Genomic DNA, 22,163 nt, shown 5'->3' on the forward strand with positions numbered 1-22,163 from the left:
TTGAAATATTGATATCAAAGATGTGTTACGGCGTCTTCGGCAGAATGAGCATGGCGGGCAATGACGAGTTTCGGCGTTTCCGGCGATTAAAGTGTTAATTAACAATTGTTAATGTGTGTGTATTGAGCCGTACTGTATTGTACCCATTCTGCAATTTGATCGATTGAAACTTTTATTAATAGATAATTTTGCTCTCATGTCATGCTCAGGATGGAAAGGAAAGGAAAAGAATCCCATCCTGAGCATGACACAAGAGCAAAATGTCCACCGTGTGAGTATGGTCAATGGGGTAGGCCCCGCAGTGGAAATTAGACCCCTATTGTGTGCCATGCTCAAGAGAGTACTGAGCACTCTATCCATTGAGCTACACAGTGCATTGTCCACATTGCTGACTTTAAATGTCTCAAACTGACAACCTAAATGTGAACCCAGAAATTTACTAAAAAAATAAAACTACAAACAAAGTCAAACATCCATAAATCAATGACCAAAAGACAAAAGAAGAAGACATGTGGTTTGTGGTCGTAAGCAACACAATGTGTTACTGTGTCGTCTGACAGATTCTCGTTTTTATCCTGGCGGAGGAGCGAAGGAGTTTTGGGGAAAGTTTTAGGACATGTGTTATGTTTAGCCCTAACCACAGCCTGCAGTCAAAGTCCTGCTAAATGTATCCTTTTTCTGAAAGTCTGTGGCGGGAGTCCGCCACATTCTTTACTGCCTGGAGAGGCCTGTGCTGTAATTGCTTCCAGCTTCTGAGGGATTTACTTGGCCTGTTAGAATATTAGTTTAATGTCTTCATCAAGAATCTGCCCCACACACACACACACACACACACACACACACACACACACACACACACGTATACACATACTCATATACCTTCACCACCACAATATTATAAAAATGTATAAGAGGCAGCAAGACTCTATAACATCACATGAGAACAGAGATTCAAATCAATGTGAGCCACTCTCCACATGCTGGTAAATGTGGGCTGTAGCTAACAGGCAGGACTTCTCCATGCCCCTTCTGGCAGGTCGCCAGCTTGTCTTTCATCAGCCTGTTCTGTCCTCCTCTAATAACTACCTTGGCAGCAAAATAAACTAAACCGGCTATAGACATTCTTTATCCCTCAGCCACTGCGGACGGTTGACCAAAAAAAACCTATTTTCAAGCTGCAAAAGGTTTATTCTCTGTCATAACACCATCCCGATATGACTCCACACACCTACAGCACACTGTTCCTCCCCTCTGTTCCTCCCTCTCACAGTAGAAAAACACAGACAGCGAGCAAACCAAGGCTTTGCGGGGGGGGGCACCTGAACATCTGCTGCGGTGTGCCTTGTTCCTGGGGTCCAAGAAGGCCTTCTGAGCCGAAGGCAGGAGGCCAGCTGTTACACCCTGCACTGTCTGCACTCGGACCGAGGCACCTTGTCAAAACACCGTCAGCTGCAGCTCAGCTCTCTCCTCATTCAACAGTGTCGTCTATTAGTAGAGGTAGGGGTTGTCGTCATTGATTCTAGTACTGTGTAGAACAGAGCTCAGAGCTGGACTGCCTCAACCACACTATAGACGGCAATCTGTGTGGGTAGACAATCCATCTTTTGACGTCTTTCTTTTTAAAAAGGCAAGTGGGAAGTCGCTCCCCTTAGTATTTTTTGTTTAATTCGATTAGATTTGATTTATTGTCATTGCACAGTATGAAATTAAGTTGACATCTTACCAGAGTGCAAAATAGCAGTAAAGTGCATTGCAGTATACAGTATATGTCACGATCAGGGCTCGAGCCTGCAAGGTGAGGAGCAATCAGCGCGGCTGCAAGGGATTACCTCATCAAGCAGGCTCTATATCACCAGGCAGATCCAGTCATCCGGTGTCGCAGTGTTAAACTGCCTTCCCAGGTACGACGTCTCGACCTGAAGCTCTGCTACCCGCTCTTGTTGACTTCCCTGTTCTAACCTCCCTCTCTTGTGCCCCAGGACCTCCGCTCCAGCGTGCCCGTCTGGACCCCTGGTGCTTGACTACGGAGTTCCTGTTATCAACCCCGACACAGCCAGTGTCTACCGTCTTCTCCTACTGCACGAGGAGTGCACCTGCTCAAGGACCATCTCATACTGCACAAGGAGTACACCTGTGCTACCCCCCCAAGAACATTCATCCCCTCCTGTTATACATTCCTACAGTTGATACTTGTCTGTTTGGGGGAAACTATTAAAACACCCTAAACCGCTCCATTCTCTCTCCTCCTGTGTTCGCTATTGGGCTCCACAAGAACCCCTATCCTCACAGAACACTGCGACCATGACGTCGAACCCAGCGCCACAGGACGCCGGGGAATGGAGTAGGAACATCCAGGCCGCCGTCACCGGACACGCCATTCTGGTAAATAAACACACACAACTACTGGAGGAAGCCATGTCCCAGCTCCGCACACTCACGCTCAGCTCCACGGAGCGAGACAAACAATTAGAACAATTCACTGCATATGTGGCATCCCAGCTAGTCGTTCCCCCTGTTGTCTCTCCACCCGTGGTATCTCCACCTGTTGCATCCCAGTACGCGTGTTGCTTTTTAACAGCGGAGGAGTGCAAGAATGTGACAATTTGACCATGTGACCGCGGCAGCGCGAGAGAGCGGCAATGCGGAAATAGGCTGTCTATTGCCATTCTCTAAGACAAACGCTAACCTTAACCAGCTCCTTAACAGCGCCTAAACTTAACCGTTCTAACCTTAACCAACTCCGAAACAATGCCTAACCTTAACCTTAACCATAACCATGCCTAACCTTAACCTTAACCATAGAAAGAATATTGCTATTCTCTAAGACAAACTCTAACCTTACCCAGCTCCTTAACAGCGCCTAAACTTAAACGTTCTAACCTTAACCAACTCCGAAACAATGCCTAACCTTGACCTTAACCATAACCATGCCTAACCTTAACCGGCGAAAGAATACATGTTAAAAAATTTTTTTTTATGGGATTCGAACTTGTCAACAACGGACCGCAGGATCGCAGGACCGCTGCGCTGCCAGGTGAGCTGAGCTTCGAATGAAAATCATGGCGGATTAGGGCGGTTACATAATGCCGCAAGCTCGCCGCGCCTGCCGCTCCGCTCTGCGGTTGCCGCGCCTGCCGCGGGGCGTGTCGCAGCCAATCAGGGAAAACGCGGAAGCAACGGCAGCACTGCTCCGCTGTTAATAAGCAATAGGCTCCCAGTACAGGGAGCCCCACGTACCCGCGCCAGAGCATTACGACGGAAACGTTGTCAAGTGTCGTGCCTTTCTCTACTAATGCGATTTAGTATTTGGGCAACAACCACTAACTTACCAGAGCAACAAATCCAGGATCTCCTACCGGTCTGGTTTGCTCACTGGTCCTGCGTTAGAGCGGGCCACCGCCCTCCACTTCAGTAATTCCCCTCTCTGCGATTTGTACTCCAATTACATCGGCGACATGCAAAAGGTTTTCGACCATCCCTCCGGTGGTTCAGATAGAACGGCCGCTTTATTCGCCATCCGCCAAGGACACCGCAGCGTGAGCGAGTATGCTATTGAATTCCGTATCCTGGCAGCTGGTTCCCAGTGGACCGACGAGCCATTACTAGGGGCTTTCCGCCAGGGCCTCAGCGACGTCCTAAAAGACGAATTGGCGTCTAAAGAGAAGCCCACTTCCCTTGACAATTTGATTAACTTGGCCAGAGATTTGGACGCGCGTCTTTGGGAGCGCCGCCGTGAAAAAGCCAGCGCGGTCAACAGTGTACCGTTAACAGTGTGCCGCTGCAGAGCCGCAGAGCCGACGACTCGGAGCCTATGGAACTCGACCGCTCTCGCCTCCCTCTCCGCGAACGCCGTCACAGACTCAGGTTAGGGGCATGTCTGTACTGCGAGCAACTAGGCCACACCATCGCTTCATGTTCGGTTCGCCCAAACGACGGGGCTCGACAGTGACGCTGGGCGCATGCACAAGCCTTAAATTTGTTCCCAGCTCCGGTCCAAATATGCAATTCAGTGCCACGCTCTACCACAACGGTCAATCACTCCCTCTGCCCGCGCTGGTCAACTCGGGCGCAGACGAAAACCTCATTGACGCTGGGGTAGTGTCCCACTACCACATTGCCACCGACGCCTTGCCAATCCCCCGCGATGCTCAAGGCCTAAACGGGAGGTTGCTCTCGCAAATAACCCGCCACACCACGCCTCTCCGCCTTCAACTCTCCGGTAATCATAGCGAGGAGATCCGTTTCCACGTCATTGAATCCCCCCATAATCCCATCGTGCTAGGCAGGCCGTGGCTAAAGCTACACAACCCTGTAATAAATTGGCCAAGTGGCTCTGTCACGAGCTGGAGTGCTCACTGCCACGCCTCTTGTCTACGGTCGGCACGGTCGCCACTGGCAGCCGCAGGTTCTCCCATTCCCAACGAACATATTGACCTTTCGACTGTTCCTCCAATTTATCACGACCTAGAGGCTGTGTTTAGTAAACAACAGGCTCTCTCCCAGCCACCTCATCGCCAGTACGACTGTGCTATTGATTTGCTCCCGGGAGCCCCGCTCCCCGCTAGTCGCCTGTTTAACCTCTCACGCCCAGAGAGAGAGTCTATGGAGAAATACGTCCACGAGTCCCTGGCCTCTGGCATTATTACCCCCTCCTCCTCTCCTGTCGGCGCAGGATTCTTTTTTGTGTCCAAAAAGGATGGCTCCCTTCGCCCCTGTATCGACTACCGGGGTCTCAACAACATCACGGTCAAGAACAAGTACCCCCTGCCATTGATTAACTCTGCTTTCGAAACCCTGCAAGGTGCCACCATTTTCTCGAAGTTGGACCTCAGAAATGCCTATCACCTTGTCCGTGTCCGGGAGGGAGACGAATGGAAGACGGCCTTTAAGACCCCGCTCGGACACTTCGAGTACAAGGTAATGCCTTTTGGGTTGACCAACGCCCCTGCTGTCTTCCAGGCCCTTGTCAACGATGTTCTCCGTGATGTCCTTAACCGCTCTGTCTTTGTTTATCTGGACGACATCCTGATTTTCTCCCGCTCTATGGAAGAGCACATCCAGCATGTCCGCCGGGTCCTCCAACGCCTGCTGGAGAACAAGCTGTTCGTCAAGGCGGAGAAGTGTGAGTTCCATGTCTCCTCCATCGGGTTCCTCGGCTACATCATCGAGGGTGGCAAGATCCGGGCGGATCCCGAGAAGATCAAGGCGGTGACCGACTGGCCCCGTCCCACCAACGTCAAGCAGCTCCAACGCTTCCTGGGGTTTGCTAACTTCTACCAGCGTTTCATCAGGGACTACAGCCGGGTCGCTGCACCCCTCACCCAGCTCACCTCGCCCTCCATGCCCTTCGTCTGGTCAGACAGAGTGGACTCCGCCTTCGCCAAGCTGCGCCGGCGCTTCACCTCCGCGCCCATCCTCGTCCAGCCGGACACGTCCCGCCAGTTTGTGGTGGAGGTGGACGCCTCATGTACCGGAGTAGGGGCGGTCCTTTCCCAACGCTCCGCTCTCGACCAGAGACTGCATTTTGTTGCTCTCCCCAAACTCCCCTCTGCTTCAGAGACCGCGGACCTGATGGTGCTCCACGTCTTCCGTCTCCACGGGATCCCGGTGGACATCGTCTCCGACAGGGGTCCGCAGTTTATCTCCCAGGTATGGAAGGCCTTCTGCCGGGCCCTGGGGTCCACGGTCAGCCTCTCCTCCGGGTTCCACCCGCAGACCAACGGTCAGTTGGAGCGGGCCAACCAGGACCTGGGAGCGGCCCTCCGCTGCGTGACGACCCGGGACCCCTCCAACTGGAGTACGTTCCTGCCGTGGATCGAGTACGCCCACAACTCGCTGTCCTCCGCGGCCACAGGTCAGTCTCCCTTTGAGTCCTCCCTGGGTTATCAACCCCCGCTGTTCCCTGCACAGGAAGAGGAGATCGCCGTGCCTTCGGTGCAGGACCACCTTCGCCGCTGCAGGAGGATATGGGAGGACACGAGGGCCGCGCTGCTCCGCACCGCTGAGCAAAACCGTCGCTTCGCCGACCGCCACTGGACCCCGACTCCCGACTACCAACCAGGTCAGATGGTTTGGCTCTCGTCCCGAGACCTGCCACTCAAGTCTTTGTCCCGCAAACTCACCCCCCGTTTTGTTGGTCCATATAAAATCCTGTCCATTATTAACCCCTCGTCGTTAAGCTCCAGCTCCCCGCCATCATGCGCATTCACCCCTCCTTCCATGTCTCACAGCTGAAGCCGGTTCTCTCCAGTCCCCTGTCTCCTCCTGCTCCGGCGCCTCCCCCGCCGCTGATCATCGATGACCACCTGGCCTACATTGTCCACCAGCTGCTGGACGTGCGTCCTCGTGGCCGTGGGTATCAGTATCTCGTGGACTGGGAGGGCTACGGTCCGGAGGAGCGCAGCTGGGTCTCCCACGGGATGATCCTGGACCCTGAAATCGCCCAGGACTTCCATCGCCGTCACCCGGACAAGCCTGGAGGGCCGTCAGGAGGCGCCCGTCGAGGGGGGGGTCCTGTCACGATCAGGGCTCGAGCCTGCAAGATGAGGAGCAATCAGCGCGGCTGCAAGGGATTACCTCATCAAGCAGGCTCTATATCACCTGGCAGATCCAGTCATCCGGTGTCGCAGTGTTAAACTGCCTTCCCAGGTACGACGGCTCGACCTGAAGCTCTGCTACCCGCTCTTGTTGACTTCCCTGTTCTAACCTCCCTCTCTTGTGCCCAAGGACATCCGTTCCAGTGTCACCCAGGACCTCCGCTCCAGCGTGCCCGTCTGGACCCCTGGTGCTTGACTACGGAGTTCCTGTTATCAACCCCGACACAGCCAGTGTCTACCGTCCTCTCCTACTGCACGAGGAGTGCACCTGCTCAAGGACCATCTCGTACTGCACAAGGAGTACACCTGTGCTACCCCCCCAAGAACATTCATCCCCTCCTGTTATACATTCCTACAGTTGATACTTGTCTGTTTGGGGGAAACTATTAAAACACCCTAAACCGCTCCATTCTCTCTCCTCCTGTGTTTGCTATTGGGCTCCACAAGAACCCCTATCCTCACAGTATAACATGTGAATATGTGGAGTATATGACAAACCTATGGAGTAAATATGCTAAGCTAATATATGTACAGTATACAGTGGTATGCCGTATGCGTATGAATACACTATGGTAATAATAACCAAGAATAGCAAGTGGTTTAACTAATATGAGTAGATATGGATATATATCAGCGAGATGAGAGCTACAGTAGGTGGAAGAAGCTGTTCTTGAGCCTGCTGGTCCTAGAACTGAGGTTCCTGTAGCACCTCTCAGAGGGAAGAAGAGCACCACACTAGGCCCTGCTACCCATACTGTACAACTTTAACTCGGTTGATCCGCTATCAACTCTATCTTTAATCTTTCAAAATGTTCAGTTGCTATCGCTATTAGCTCTATCTTTAATTTTTCAAAATGTACAGTTGCTATTGCATGCACTCATCTGTGTTTTACCACACACATGAGTGCATGCTTACCAACTGTCCGTCTGCAACACTACTATCACCAACATCTAAGAAGGGAGATCCCCCCTTGAACGGCCCTTCTAAGGTTTCTCTCCTCCACACTGCCTGTGGAGCTTTTTTCCCTATTGTTAGGTTTTAGTGAGTTTTTCCTTACCTTCGCGTGGGGTATGTCTGGGAGTGCTTGCATTCTTTCATTTATTTGCATTCATCTAAAAAATTTTTGGACCCTATGGTGTTCTTGTTCTGTTCTTGACTTATTGTTATGTTGTCTTCTTGACCTGTTTAAAGAAGACCTGTACGGCCCATGGGGACATTAACGTGTGTTGTCGGGCCCTATAAATAAATTTGATTTGATTTGATTTGGTTGCCTATACTCAATTTATACCTATACCTACTGTCTTTCAGTGTCTGCCCTACACTGTAATCATAGTAATCATAATAAACTGGACTACCCACCTCATACTCTAGTTTAGTCTACCCATATACTCTGTATATGATAGCATACATACGACAGTGCTGTATATACCCATATTTACATTTATATTCTATATCTACAGCATATATATATCCATTTGTCTGAGTATAACTGCATATATCCCCTCTAGATACTTACTTATACACCTGCAAATAACTATTAGCTCTGTATGATAACATGTACAAATGCTGTATAACATATATATTTATTCTCACCACATATACACCTATCCACACCTGTCTGTATTTACCTGCACATAGACATTTATCTATATCTGTACATATCCTACTCTTACTAGTTATGTTGCTGGACAGTATGACTACTACCATACTGTCTTTACACCTGTATCACTGTACATATTATACTACAACTCTGTACATACATCTGATTAGCACTACATATTTTGTACCCAGTTTAATATCCTGTACCTTGTATATTGCTGTTGCACTTTACTGCTACATTTGCACTCTAGTTGGATGGCAATACATTTGAATCGAATCGAATCTAATCTAAAACCATCTGTGGTTGGGGTTCCTCAGACAGGGACAGTTTACACCACCCTCTGCAGTGCTTTCTGTCCGAGGCAGAGCAGTTGCCGTACCAGACTGTGATGCAGTTAGAGAGTATGCTTTCTATGGTGCATTGGTAGAAGTTCACCAGAATCTGAGGAGACAGGTGGGCTTTCCTCTGTCTCCTCGGGAAGAAGAGATGCTGGTGAGCTTTCTTGACCAGGGTCAAGGGGTTGAGGGCCCAAGAGAGGTGCTTGGAATGTGTGCCAGGAATTTTAAACCTCCGACCCATTGATACGGATGGGGACATTTGTGTCTGCTTTGGTCTTTGTGAAATCCACAATGAGCTCCATGGTTTTCTTGGTATTGAGGGCCAGGTTGTTGTCAGCACACCACGCCACCAGGTGCTGGACCTCAATCCGCCCTGTACGCCAACTCATCATTGTTTTTGATGAGACCCATCACTCCTCTTGTGTGGTCTACAAACGTGATAATGGTATTGGAGCCAGTGCAGTCGTGAATGAAGAGGGAGTAGAGGGAATAGCTCAGCACACAGCCCTGTGGGACACCAGTGTTCAGGGTGAGGTTGGAGGAGGTGAGATTCATAATCGGGTCTGTTGGTTAGGAAGTCAAGTATCCAGTTACAGACGAAGGGGTTGATGTTGAGGTCCTTCCATGAGGTCACCCGTTTTGGTGATGAGTTTGGAGGGGATTATGGTGTTGAATGCTGAGCTATATAAACAGCAATAAACAGCGGTTTAAGAAACAGCATTATCACATACTGTAGGTGTTACTGTCATCCGGGTGGGAGAGGGCGTAGTGTAGAGCTGAGTTGATGATGTCCTCCATGCTCTTGTTATCACAGTAGACAATTTGGTATTTATCCAGTGAGGCCAGATTTGAGATGAGCCAGGGCCAGCCTCTCGAAGTACTTCATGATGACGGTGGTAAGTGCAACAGGGCGGAAGTCTTTAAGACTCGCTGCAGAGTAGTGTTTTGGCATAGGAACGATGGAGGTGGTTTTGAAGCACGCAGGAACAGCTGCTTGGGCTAGTGATGTCAGTAGTTAAAGATGTTAGCCTGCCACATGCGGAAGGGGTCGGTGTTGTTGAAGTGCTCCTCAATCGTTAGCTTGTGGCTGTGCTTGGTGCTTGATGCCCCTTTTCAGGTTAGTCCGGGCTGAGCAGTAGGCCTGTGCATCACCAGCTATTGAGACAGTAGGAAGGCTGAGAGGGAGACAATGTAGGGGAGACACAGGAGAGAAAGTTCTTTATTGAGACAGTAGGAAGGCTGAGAAGGAGACAGAGTAGGGGCGACACAGGAAAGAAGGTCCTTTATTGACACAGTAGGAAGGCTGAACAGCTTTTGGAGTGGCTGAGAGACCATTGGTGTCACTAATCACAGTGTAGCATGGCTCGAGAACTACCTCTCTGATCGCACTCAGTCATTAAAATCCGACAACCTATTAACCCAGTCCCTATCCATCTCTAAGGGGGTCCCCCAAGGCTCCTTACTAGCTCCAATCCTCTTCTCCATCTATATAAACAACATAGGCCAGTTTGCTGGAAACTCCCTAATTCACCTCTATGCTGCTCATACAGTCCTGAGTACACCTCTGGTCCCTCCCGGATGCTGTCCTGACAACTCTCCAGGAGAGCTTTCTAAAAATCCAAGCTGGTTTCTCCACCTTTGCCTGGTCCTAAACACCAGCAAGACCAAAGTTATGTGGGTCGGCCAGAAGGGTGCCTCCCAGACTGACACCATTGTAGCCGCCGATGGCAAAAAGCTTGAACTGGTCACCTCCTATACTGTAAATACCTGGGAGTGTGGATCGACAACAAACTCTCCTTCTCTGAACGCCAAAGTCAAAGCAAGGCTTAGCTTTCTGTATAGGAACCGTTCCTCCTTCACTACATCTGCTAAACTCACCCTGGTCCAGATGACTGTCCTGCCGCTATTTGACTTTAGCGATGTAATTTACCGATTGGCCTGTAAAAGTGATCTAGAGCGCTTAGATATCGTATATCACTCCGCCATTCGCTTCGCTACCAATGCCCCCTACACCTACAGGACCCACCACTGTGAGCTATACTCCCTAGTAAACTGGCCCACCCTGGAAATTAGACGCAACATCCACCCGCATTTCATTGTATACTCGTATGCCGTGACAAATAAAACTCTTGACTTGACTTGACTTGACACTGGCTGACCTTTGTATATAAAACACTTCTAGGCCGTACTCCCCCTTACCTTACTCGCCTAGTCCACCCTAGCCCACTACCCAATTACCACACCCGGTCAGCCACACATATCCTGGTAAACGCCCCCCATGCCAACTCCTCACAAGGCCGTTCCTCCTTTCAGTATTTATTGGTTTAAAATAGAGATATTAAGGAACATTTTACTGTAAATATGCCAGTTTAGCCAGGTTGGCTAATTTTCAACTGTAGTCTCTGGGGCAGGTGACATGAGCACTACAATAATTAAGACATAGTACAATAATTAAAACACAGTAGGAATCAGTATTGGTTACAATACACTAAAATACATACAAATACATCACAACCCCTCAGTTAACACTTTGATCGCCATGGTTAAATTCATAATTTACCATCCCTCGCCATCTCTATTTGTCTATGGAGAAGTTTCCCTTCTTTGCAGGGCTATAATTGTTTTATTGTATTGCTAAATTGACATTATTATGGCCCATTCAATGTCCTATATCTATTGTTCAGGGTGTAGCAACGTTATACTTTTTCATTCACATATTCATACTAAAATACGGTCTAAAGTATAAGTATGTTTTTATCGTTTTCTGCAGCTTTCTCCAGAACTTGATTTATAGCCCCAAATGCATTATATTGATGATCAAATACAGTTTGATAGCGATCGGTGCCAGATAAAAAATGTCAACTGGAGGTACTTCTAGAAGTTACTACGTATGATCTGATGTTGACCGGATGGGCGGGGGGTCGTTTATAATTCCGTGGCCAACGTTAGATGATTCATGTAGTGTGGGTGATATGATCATCAGAGCAGTTTGTATCGAACGCGGTAATAATAAACGCTGAAACTTACCCCAGTCTCCTCGGGCCGTTGGGCGATCAGCTTGGAGTAGACAGTTTTCTATTATGGGATGTTGATCTAGATTAACCATTTCCAGGTTGTATAATACTATATACGTCCAAATAACGTTGTTTATTGAGTTAGGGCGAGCGATTGATTATCCAGTGTGTCGAGATGGAGTCCTGCTAACGATCGCGAGTGCCCGGACGAAATATGGGTGAGCACTTCCTGTTTGGCGCGTCACTTCCTGTTGGCCGATCTGCCGATCGGCCACCAGATGGCGCTCTTGAACCGTTAGAGAGTTGAGTGGAGCTCAGCAGTATATCTCAGGTCCCCGGGGGAGAAATATGATTTCGATCACAGATTTTTGAAATATTGATATCAAAGACGTGTTACGGCGTCTTCGGCAGAATGAGCATGGCGGGCAATGACGAGTTTCGGCGTTTCTGGCGATTAAAGTGTTAAAATGGTCGCACACATGACCATCTCTCAACCATGATTTTAAGTTATTTTTAAATGAAATGTAACTTTGATACTCCCTGAGCCGTATTGGCAGACTGTTCCAGGTGTGGGCTGCTCTCACGGAAAAGGCTGCTTGACTAAAAGCAGACCTCCTGTTTGGGACTACACAGTCCCCTCTGACTACAGACCTGGTATATCTGTCAGCAGATGCTTTCTGTTTTATGAAAGTACAGAGGGGGGGAGGAGCCAAGCCATGTAGGATTTTATAGGTAAGGCAGGCATCTTTGAATTTGACGAGATTGTCCCAGCTCAGTAGGTTCTGGTTTGTTATGCTATGACAATGGTGGTGGCTGTTTGTTTTCCTGTCTAGAACTTCCACAGCCTGATGGTAAACTACCTGTACAGATCGTAGTGTTGTACAGGAGGCTTGTGTCCAGCTAGTCAGACAGTATGTTAAATGTGACATAAGAATGGCATTAAAATACAGTGCTGCTGCTTTGATTGACAGAGAGTTTCTGATGTGACGGAAGTTAAGTGAAACTTTGCGTTGTTTACTACCGATTTGATTAGTTTGTTAAATGTAAGATTGGAGTCCATTTTTATCCCAAGGTATCTATATTCGTCAACCTTTCTCCTCTGACATAGACATCAGGTGAGATCAGCCTCTTTGTAAAAAACAAGCAAACAGTTTTTTTGGTGTTTAAATGCAGACATGAGTTAGTCAACCATTCAGTGACCGATGTCATTACCGCTGTTAACTTGTTTGCAGCTTGCTGCTTGGTTTCTGCATGGACATAAATTACCGTATCATCCGCATACATCTGGATGTCAGACTTATTGCATACAGCTGGAAGATCATTAAGGTATAAACTAAACAACAGCGGTCCCAATATAGATCCCTGGGGGACACCAAAACCACAGCTAAGGGCAGAGGATAGCTTACCATTTGCCCTTACTCTCTGAGTTCTACCTTCAAGATACGACTTCATGTATGTGATGGTATTAGGGGAGAAGTTGTACCAAGAAAGCTTGGTGAGCAGGACACCATGATCCACAGTGTCGAAGGCTTTCTTTAGATCAAAAAATGCGGCTGCAACAACTCCCCCCTTATCAAGCTTAGATTTAATATTCTCCAGGAGGAAGCAGATTGCAGTCTCTGTTGAATGTTTTGCCCTAAAACCAAATTGCATGATAGCTGGAACACACTACAAAAAACCTTAAATATGGAAAAGTTATTTCAATTCGATTGTTTAAGGAAACTTTAACAAACTCCCCAGAGCACTCATGTAGCTGCTTCTCCGTGAGCTAACACCATGCTGCCACTATTGTTCTGTTGTCTGTCAGTTGTTGTCTGTATGTATGTCCTGCCTTTTTAATAATGTTCCTTTGTGTTTTATTTTTATTTATTTTATTTATTTCCCCTAGGGGGCTTTTTACTCCCAAATAGGCCGTTATTGAAAATAAGAACTTGTCCTTAACTAACTTGCCTATACAAATAAAGGTTTGATGAGAGGGAGACAGCGTAGGGGAGACACAGGAAAGAAGGTCCTTTATTGAGACAGTAGGAAGGCTGAGAGGGAGACAGCGTATAGGAGAGACAGGATAGAAGGTTCTTTATTGAGACAGTAGGAAGGCTGAGAGGGAGACAGCGTAGGGGAGACATGATAGAAGGTTCTTTATTGAGATAGTAGGAAGGCCAAGGGAGACAGAGTAGGAGAGGAGACACAGTAGAGAAGGTTATTTATTGAGACAGTAGGAAGGCTGAGAGGGAGACAGAGTATGGGAGGAGACACAGGAGAGAAGGCTCTGGAGGGTTTCAATCTCAGGCCAACAGGGGTACATGGTTCCAGAGGCGGGGGTCTTTAACCGCTACAACATCTCTGAGCACCTCATTTGACATCGCTGTTCATTACTGGAACTCAGGACTGTCGTCAACGATCAACGCAAGTGCGTGTAACAAAGCTCAGAGCAGGGAGTGTCTGGACCGATGCGGCAGATGGCCACCTGTGTGGGTTCAGGTTGAAGTGTAGTCGAGGCGATCAGCTTTCTGACTTATTTTCCGTGAGGTCGTTTGTCGCTCCAGCTAGCCGTACAGCCCTGCAAAATATCCTCACTTTGACTTTCGTTTTCCATGTCGAGCCAGCATTCCTTCAGAGCAGTGTGGGACGCGTTCCTCTGAACTTGGCTCCCGCAGTAGATTCCTCGGAGTTTGAAACGGGTTACACAGTTGCTTTTTTGTGCAAACCGTTGTCTCAGAGGAACTGAGTAAGCAAAGCTGTACTGTAGGCAGATGGTTTCCTCCACAAAAGAAGGGGATTCAACCACACAGTGTGGTGACTTGGTTCCCCCCCCCCCCCCATACTCACACACACACACACATATGAATAACTGCATATTCTGTAAGAATGTGGTGTACATTAGAGTAAAAAGGATATGCAAGTACCGGTATATCATTATAAACTTTCCTGAAATTATAATACTCAAGTTAAAGTAAAGGCTTCTCTCTCTCTATCTCTCTCTCTCTCTCTCTCTCTCTCTCTCTCTCTCTCTCTCTCTCTCTCTCTCTCTCTCTCTCGCGTGAATACTTTACCCAAGGCAGTTGTCCTTCCGCGTTCGATTTGCGCGCCCTGATTGGCCTCTCAGTGTGCAATCGCGTTAGCCCTACTATCGCCTAACTACTCGCTCAATATACTACTATCAATCAAGCGCCGTGCATCAGCTTTCAGTTAACGTCGTATTGTTTTCGCCTCTCTATTAACGTAACGCGCTATTCATATCAATCAACATCACATCAACCCAGCCTCCTCCAATGTACAGTTTCTACGTCAAATGTATATACACTCTTTTTCTGGACACTTTTTGTATCACAAACAGTACTGTATTTGCAAATCTGGTATGTCATAAATGTATAGATGTAGCAGTACTGTCTATCTGTATCGTGTGTGTCATATATGTTATGATGAATTGAAAATTGTATGTATTGAGCTGTACTGTACTGTACCCATTCTGCAATCTGTTAATTTGTTGTGTTATTCCTTGATATAGACTTTATTCTGTCAACCTTGACAATGTGCTATTGATGTAGACTAATCAAAGTATTTTTAAATGCTTTATGGCTAATAAACTAGACTATAGAACAGATTTTTACAGCCTAACGTTAATATAGAGAGATGAAAACAATACGTTATTTATATTGATTGATTGATTGAAAAGTTTATTAACAGATTGCAGAATGGGTACAGTACAGTACAGCTCAATACATACAATTGTTAAGGGGATGCAGACCAGAGAAAGACTTTCGTCTTGTTTACATCAGGGTCCCCCATTTTCAATTCATCATAACATATATGACATACATGACATACAGATAGACAGTACTGCTACATCTATACATTTATGACATACCAGATTTGCAAATACAGTACTGTTTGTGATACAAAAAGTGTCCAGAAAAAAAGTGTATATACATTTGACGTAGAAACTGTACATTGGAGGAGGCTGGGTTGATGTGATGTCGATTGATATGAATAGCGTGTTACGTTAATAGAGAGATTTGAGTGATAGTGAGTTGAGTGATAGTTAGTTTTAGTATATGATGCACGGAGGAGGCAAAAACAATACGAGGAAGTTGAGTGATAGTTAGTTTTAGTATATGATGCACGGCGGAGGCGAAAACAATATGAGGAAATGGGGCTGTGGAACTGAAGTGATAGTAGTATATTTAGCGAGTAGTAGGGCTAACGTTTTTGGGCGCCGAGAGGCCAATCAGGGCACGCAAACCGAACGCGGAAGGACAACTGCCTTGGGTAAAGTATTCACACGTCTGGGACAGGGAGACTCTGGGGGTGTAGGTTATCATTAGGAAGACAGCAATATAGTTCTGCTGTTGGCCCCCCAAAAAACAACAACAAAATCTAAAAAAGGTAAATTTAAACTACCTCATTTTCACATTGTGTAATCTACGTCATAGCAAGAATGTCCTGGGTTGGAACCCCCGACAGGCCTCCTTTCTGTGTTAACTCATTCAGCGCCGTTCGCGCATATACGTGTTTGTCCGTCAATCGAATAACGCCAACCACGTATTTATACGTTATTGGATAGTTATTTCTTTTATTCGCTATTTCCATTCATAAATCACCCAGGAACGCTGTGGTACCATATGCAATGTGTCTGAGATCGCAAAGGTCCAATACCGCCACCTGGTGATATGCGGCCGATGTCGCATTTCCTTTCTGACTCTGTGTATGACTCTGTGTATCATTGAAATTCCTCCGGGCGGAGTTTTTGAGTAACGAGGACCGAGGGGTATACCCGATCGCATTGAATCGCTTTCGGGATGCCAGATTTATTATGCTGTGGGGTGTTATGGCATGGGCCAAATACGAAATACATACGATCTAGCAGATGGCAATCAAATAATTGGAATATTCTTTTTGGAATCTCATCGGCCACAGGTGAGAGCAATTTAACGCCAATTTCAGCTTGGTTGTGCATTGTTTTCATAGCCATCGCCCTGATCAGCGTATGCTGTTGTACTAACGAATGCCGTTATTGACAATCAATTAACACATTGACCGCCAAAAATGGCTTACGACGGGTTTGCTGGTCATGGGAATTCTGCCAAACCATGCTGTACGACGTTATTGAGATCATATTTCATTTTTTTGCCATGGCATTCATAATTCCGCCACCCAGCCTCTGCTGATACAGTGGGACTCTGCACAACAGTGCAACGCCTCAATACCGCCGCCTGGTGGATGATCGGGCGAGTTACAACCGGAAGTGCATCTGGTGATCTCGGTGCATCTGGGAAATCCGTCCGGCAGTCACATATCGTTGCGGGACTATAGACACACACTGGCGTGCAATGGATCGCTGCCATAACTCAATAATCGATATGATTTGGGCGTTTATTGCGCCATACAAACCGTAAATGGTTCTAGTCGATCGACGTCAAATAAGTGGGATCTTTTTCCTCCAGTCTCATCGGCGAACGGTAAGAGGACAGTAACGTTACTTTCAGCTTGATTGTTTATTCTTTTCAATGCAAACCGCTCTGATCAATATATCACCCATACTACATAAAGCATTTACTGACGATCACGGAATTATAAACGACCCCCCCCCCCCTTTCATCTGCGAATGATGAATCATAATGTATACGATCATGTAGCATTGAATTTTTTAATATAGCGTGTATCTGCAATAAACGGCAGTTGATAATCTATGCGTTTATGCCTATAACTCACGTTCTATGAATTACTGCAGAAAACGATAAAAACATACTTATATTCTAGAAGCTATTTTTGGAAGAATCTATGAATGAAAAAGTATAACGTTCCTACATCCTGAACGATGGATAATCGATGTTGAATGGGCCATAGTAATGTCAATTTAGCAATACAATTTAAAAAGTTATAGCCCTGCAAAGAAGGTGAACATCTCCATAGGCTTAGACTGGTGGCAGTGATCATACATTGATGGATAGAACCGTGGCAGTCAATGTGTTAATCAGAAACGACCCCCCCCCCCCTCGCGGGCTATTACTAGCCTCCCAGGAATGACCCTAGACCACTCTAAAACCATACTTATATTCACCACGGTATAAAACGAGAATGTATGGATGGAAAAAATATGAATCTTTCACATCTTGAACGATAGATACTCGATGTCAAATGGGCCATAGTATTGCATATATAGCTGTAATATTTAAATAGTTATAGTTATAGCCCTACAAACAAGGTGAGCGACTCCCACCATTTACAGCGATGGCGGTAGCTACTACAGGATGAGGCTAATCCATGGCTTCCAATGAGTTAACATGTTCTCCCCATGTTTAAGTGGGTTTCCTCCCACACCAAGATACATGCAGGTTAGGCAGTGACTACAGATGAAAACTAGCTCAATAGCTAACTCTGACACATTTACTGTACAGTGGAAACACTCTTGTGAAAACACAACAACAACAAGCAGCGACAGAAGGATTATAGAGATATATGTCAGAGAGGTGTGAGGGAGAGAGGTGTGAGGGAAGCCGAGAGAGAGAAGCCGAGAGAGAGAGAGAGAGAGAGAGAGAGAGAGAGAGAGAGAGAGAGAGAGAGAGAGAGAGAGAGAGAGAGAGAGAGAGAGATGAGTCATAACGTTTAGGATCGTATTCAGTTGGATTTTTTTAATATAGCGTGTATCGCGAATAAACTGCAATCTATGAATGAAAAAGTATAACGTTCCTACATCCTGAACGATAGATAATCGATGTTGAATGGGCCATAGTAATGTCAATTTAGCAATACAATTAAAAAAGTTATAGCCCTGCAAAGAAGGTGAACATCTCCATAGACTGGTGGCAGTGATCATACATTGATGGATAGAAGCGTGGCAGGGAATGTGTTAAGACAAACTGACTAATATGTCACATTGTCATTTCGGTACTTGGAATTGCATGGGTTCTCACCGGACCTGTCAGCAGTTATAATGCATGTGCAAACTTGTTTTATTTTTTTAAAGGTCGACATACCCTGTTCCTCCTCTGAATGAAAACCTTATACCTCTCACATAATACATACTGTAACCTATCCCTGACAGTGCCTTCTCGTGTACTGTATGACTGTGTGTGTGCGTGCGTGCGTGTGTGCACTGGACAGTATATATGTGTATGAAAAGCATGTATGCATAGTATGCTAAGAAATTATATACAATTAATTCAGTAAACATATACAGGAGCAATCATTCCTAGCATTCGATCGCAGATGTCTCGGTCACAAACAACAGGGGACTGTAATCAAATAGCAGGTGATTATCATTAAATGACGACCATAGTGAGCTGTGGCACGTCATGAGAACACTATGAATAACCCAAACAGTCATAAACAGGGGAAAAATCTATTTCAAGAAGTCCGAATGAACTGTACAGAAGCCTCAATGCTGTGTATGTATGTAACGGCCATGTCCCTCTATCTGATTTAGCGCAAAACCCATTAGTGGCCCCCCAGCACCCTGAGAACAACACTGTGGGGACCCTCTGACCACTTTGCACTTCACGCTCACAGAAGAACTGATGCGACACACGGTTTGCAATACCAGATATCGTCAGCAGAACACGATGACACATATGATCATACTGTGAGCTTTGTGTTTTGGAATAACGTATGGTGGGTTTTTGAAGGCTATAACACGGGCCCACTTGAACTGCATTGTAGCCTGGTGAGAGGATGCGGCTAAGTGATCAGTGAAGAACAGTGGCCTGCACTAGTCAACATCACACCAGACAATGTTTAAATACGTTCAAAGAGATCGAAGCCGTCATTTAAACTAAATGATCCAACATGGTGTGATAATGGCATCTTCTCTATCGGATATTTGCCTCTCCGGCAGGCCTTACCAGCTTCTCCATGGCTGCCGTCACGTGTCTCCCCCCGGTGAATTGTGGATATAATGCAGGACGTGTCACTGACACGGTGTCAGGCAGCCTTGGTCTCCTCTGGTGAAAATACATACAGGAGACGGGAGACAGTTGAAGGTGTGCTTGTCAGGACACTCCCACTTTGTCAGGGTGTGTGCAGTCAGCGCAGAACCAGAATGGCTAGAACAGCCGTTCCCATTACAATCAAAATTCATGACTGGTCATCGGGGGCTGGTGCACGTTATAACGGCTGCCATAGAATGTTTGATGACGTTGTTGTCATGGAAATCAAAGTTACTTTTGAGACACACAGGAAACATGTGAAACGTCTGAAAGTTGACATGTGTCAAAGAAGACATAATTTGGGTGGACATTCCACTGGCAGCTCTGATGGACGTTCCAATTTTCTGAGTCCCTCGAGTCTCGCACACTTTGTCCCCGTGTGATAATTCCCACGACAACCTTATTTAAATTCCATGGCAGCCATCTTGTAGTGTACCAAAGGAAATAATTGCCCTGGTACTTTTGGAAAAGGTCCTTTCTACCCTCTCAAGCTCTATGGTGCACACACACATACCATGCTGACACACACCCTGTTTCCCATCAGAGCCCTACAGGTTCACACAGGAGCAAGGATAGCTTGCAGAGGAATAGTTAACCCTTTAAGGGAGCCACTGAATCCCTCTACTGTAGAACGGATTGCAGTACAGATACCTATCAGTATCGGCACTACTATACAGAGAAGTGGGCTTTATGACCTGAAGGTTGCCAGCTCCATCTGGGCTCGGGATGTGAAAGCAATAATGCTGTCCCCTCAGCAGCCGTTGTTCAGATGCCCTTGAGCAAGGCAGTGAGGTTGCTCAATAAAGGTAAAAATGTCAGAGTATCAGCAAATAGCTATTTTTGTTGATTGACCACAGTGGCTTGTACATCCCAATATTCAGAGTATCTTTCATAAAATAAAATTGTAAATGATTGTCAAAAATGGCAAATCACAATGAAAATGTACAGTACCAACATTTTGTTGGTGGAATCATTGCCCATATTCACACGCGGGCATTTTGCTCTTCATGTCATGCTCGGGTTGGGAATCCCTTCCACCGTTGGGTGGGAACAGGGCGGGTGGAAAGGAAACCCAACCTGAGCATGACATAAGAGTAAAATGGCCGCCATGTGAATATGGTCAATTCAAGTAGAGAAAAAGAACAGTGTGTCATAGATGCTAAGCTAACTGGTGTTATGCCTGTGAGCCACCACTAGAGGCATAGTGGCTAATTGAATGACTGAGTTGACCGGCTAATGGCTTAAAAGTTTAGTACTCAATCTGTATCAGCAATATAAAAATGGTATTGGTGCATCCCTAGTGGCCAGCTACATTATGCCAATGCGCTTACCGTCTTCTCCAAAGTCAGGCAAGAAGATAGATACCAATTTCCTCGCTGTACGTTCAGTAGAAAGCTATCCGGCGGCAAGCTAGCCTTCTCGTCTGACTCTGGAGAAAACAGAAAGCGCATTTCCTATATTGTCGGCGTTTTCCTCCGGACAAACAAAAAGAGAAACAGGAAAAAAGGCACTGGGGCTTAGATCCCCTGGCTGCATGCTAACACGATGATACTGATGATGAATGCGGCAGTAACTCTTCCCAGCAGTTGGTCCCAACTGGGCGGCTCCATTGGCTTTGCAAAAGCAGAGGAATAAGACCAGACCTCAAGGATCCACAGCAGGAAGAAGAGGAAAAACACTGCTATTATAAACAAGGGATAATTAGATTATCCAACACAAATGAGAGTTTCTTCACCCTGTGGGATTTACATCATAATGGTGAGATCATATCTAGGATCTAGACTCTACGGGGTCTGATCTATGAACTATGGGCAGGGAACCAGGAGGGGTCACAGAAGGCCTATTTCACATGACAGGAGTATTAGTATGTTTTAACAAGCCTGGGTTCTAGTGTGAGGCTGAATGAATGAATGAATGAATGAATGAATGAATGAATGAATGAATGAATGAATGAATGAATGAATGAATGAATGAATGAATGAAAACTTTATTTAACAGATTGCAGAATGGGTACAATACAGTACGGCTCAATACACACAATTGTTAACCCTTTAATAGCCGCTGACGCTGAAACACGTCATTCCCCGCCATGCTTATTCTGCCGATGACGCTGTACAGCGTCTTTGATATCAATATTTCAAAAATCTGTGATCGAAATCATATTTCTCCCCCGGATACATTATATGTACTGGCGACCCCCTGTCAACTCTAACGGTTCAAGAGCGCCATCTGGTGGCCGATCGGCGGATCGCCCAGGGAATAAACAGGATGTAGAAGCTGGTGCTCATTTCAATTTGGTCCGATCACTCGCTATAGGTCCCGGGACTCGAGCTCGACACAATACATAGCGATCCGTTGCCAATAACTCGATAAACAACATGATTTGGACGTATATACTATTATACAACCTGGAAATGGATCGGGTATTTCTATATCCCATAATAGAAAAAATTCTGTTCCACGCTCATCGTCCAACGGCGAGAGGAAGCTACGGTGAGTTTCAGCGTTATTTTCTAATGTCTTCTATACTAACTGCTCTAATGATCATATCACCCACACTAGATGAATGATATAACGTTGCCCACGGAATTATAAACGACCCCCCGCCCATCCGGTCATCATCAGATCATACGTAGTAACTTCTAGAACCATGTCCAGTTGAAATTTTTTATCTGGCACCGATCGCTAT

General features: G+C 46.5%; 1 protein-coding gene across 1 annotated transcript in view; it reads right to left on the reverse strand.

Moving 5' to 3' along the window:
• Positions 1-19,489, reverse strand: part of LOC311225527 (E3 ubiquitin-protein ligase Midline-1) — a 214,324-nt gene extending 194,835 nt beyond the window's left edge. Inside the window, exon 1 of the mRNA XM_084310855.1 lies at positions 19,391-19,489. The gene's annotated coding sequence lies outside the window, so the exon portion shown is untranslated. The remainder of the gene's footprint in view (positions 1-19,390) is intronic.
• Positions 19,490-22,163: the final 2,674 nt, after the last annotated feature.

Source organism: Notolepis coatsorum (genome assembly GCF_963971535.1).
Source record: "Notolepis coatsorum genome assembly, chromosome: 3".
Classification (NCBI taxonomy): domain Eukaryota; kingdom Metazoa; phylum Chordata; class Actinopteri; order Aulopiformes; family Paralepididae; genus Notolepis; species Notolepis coatsorum.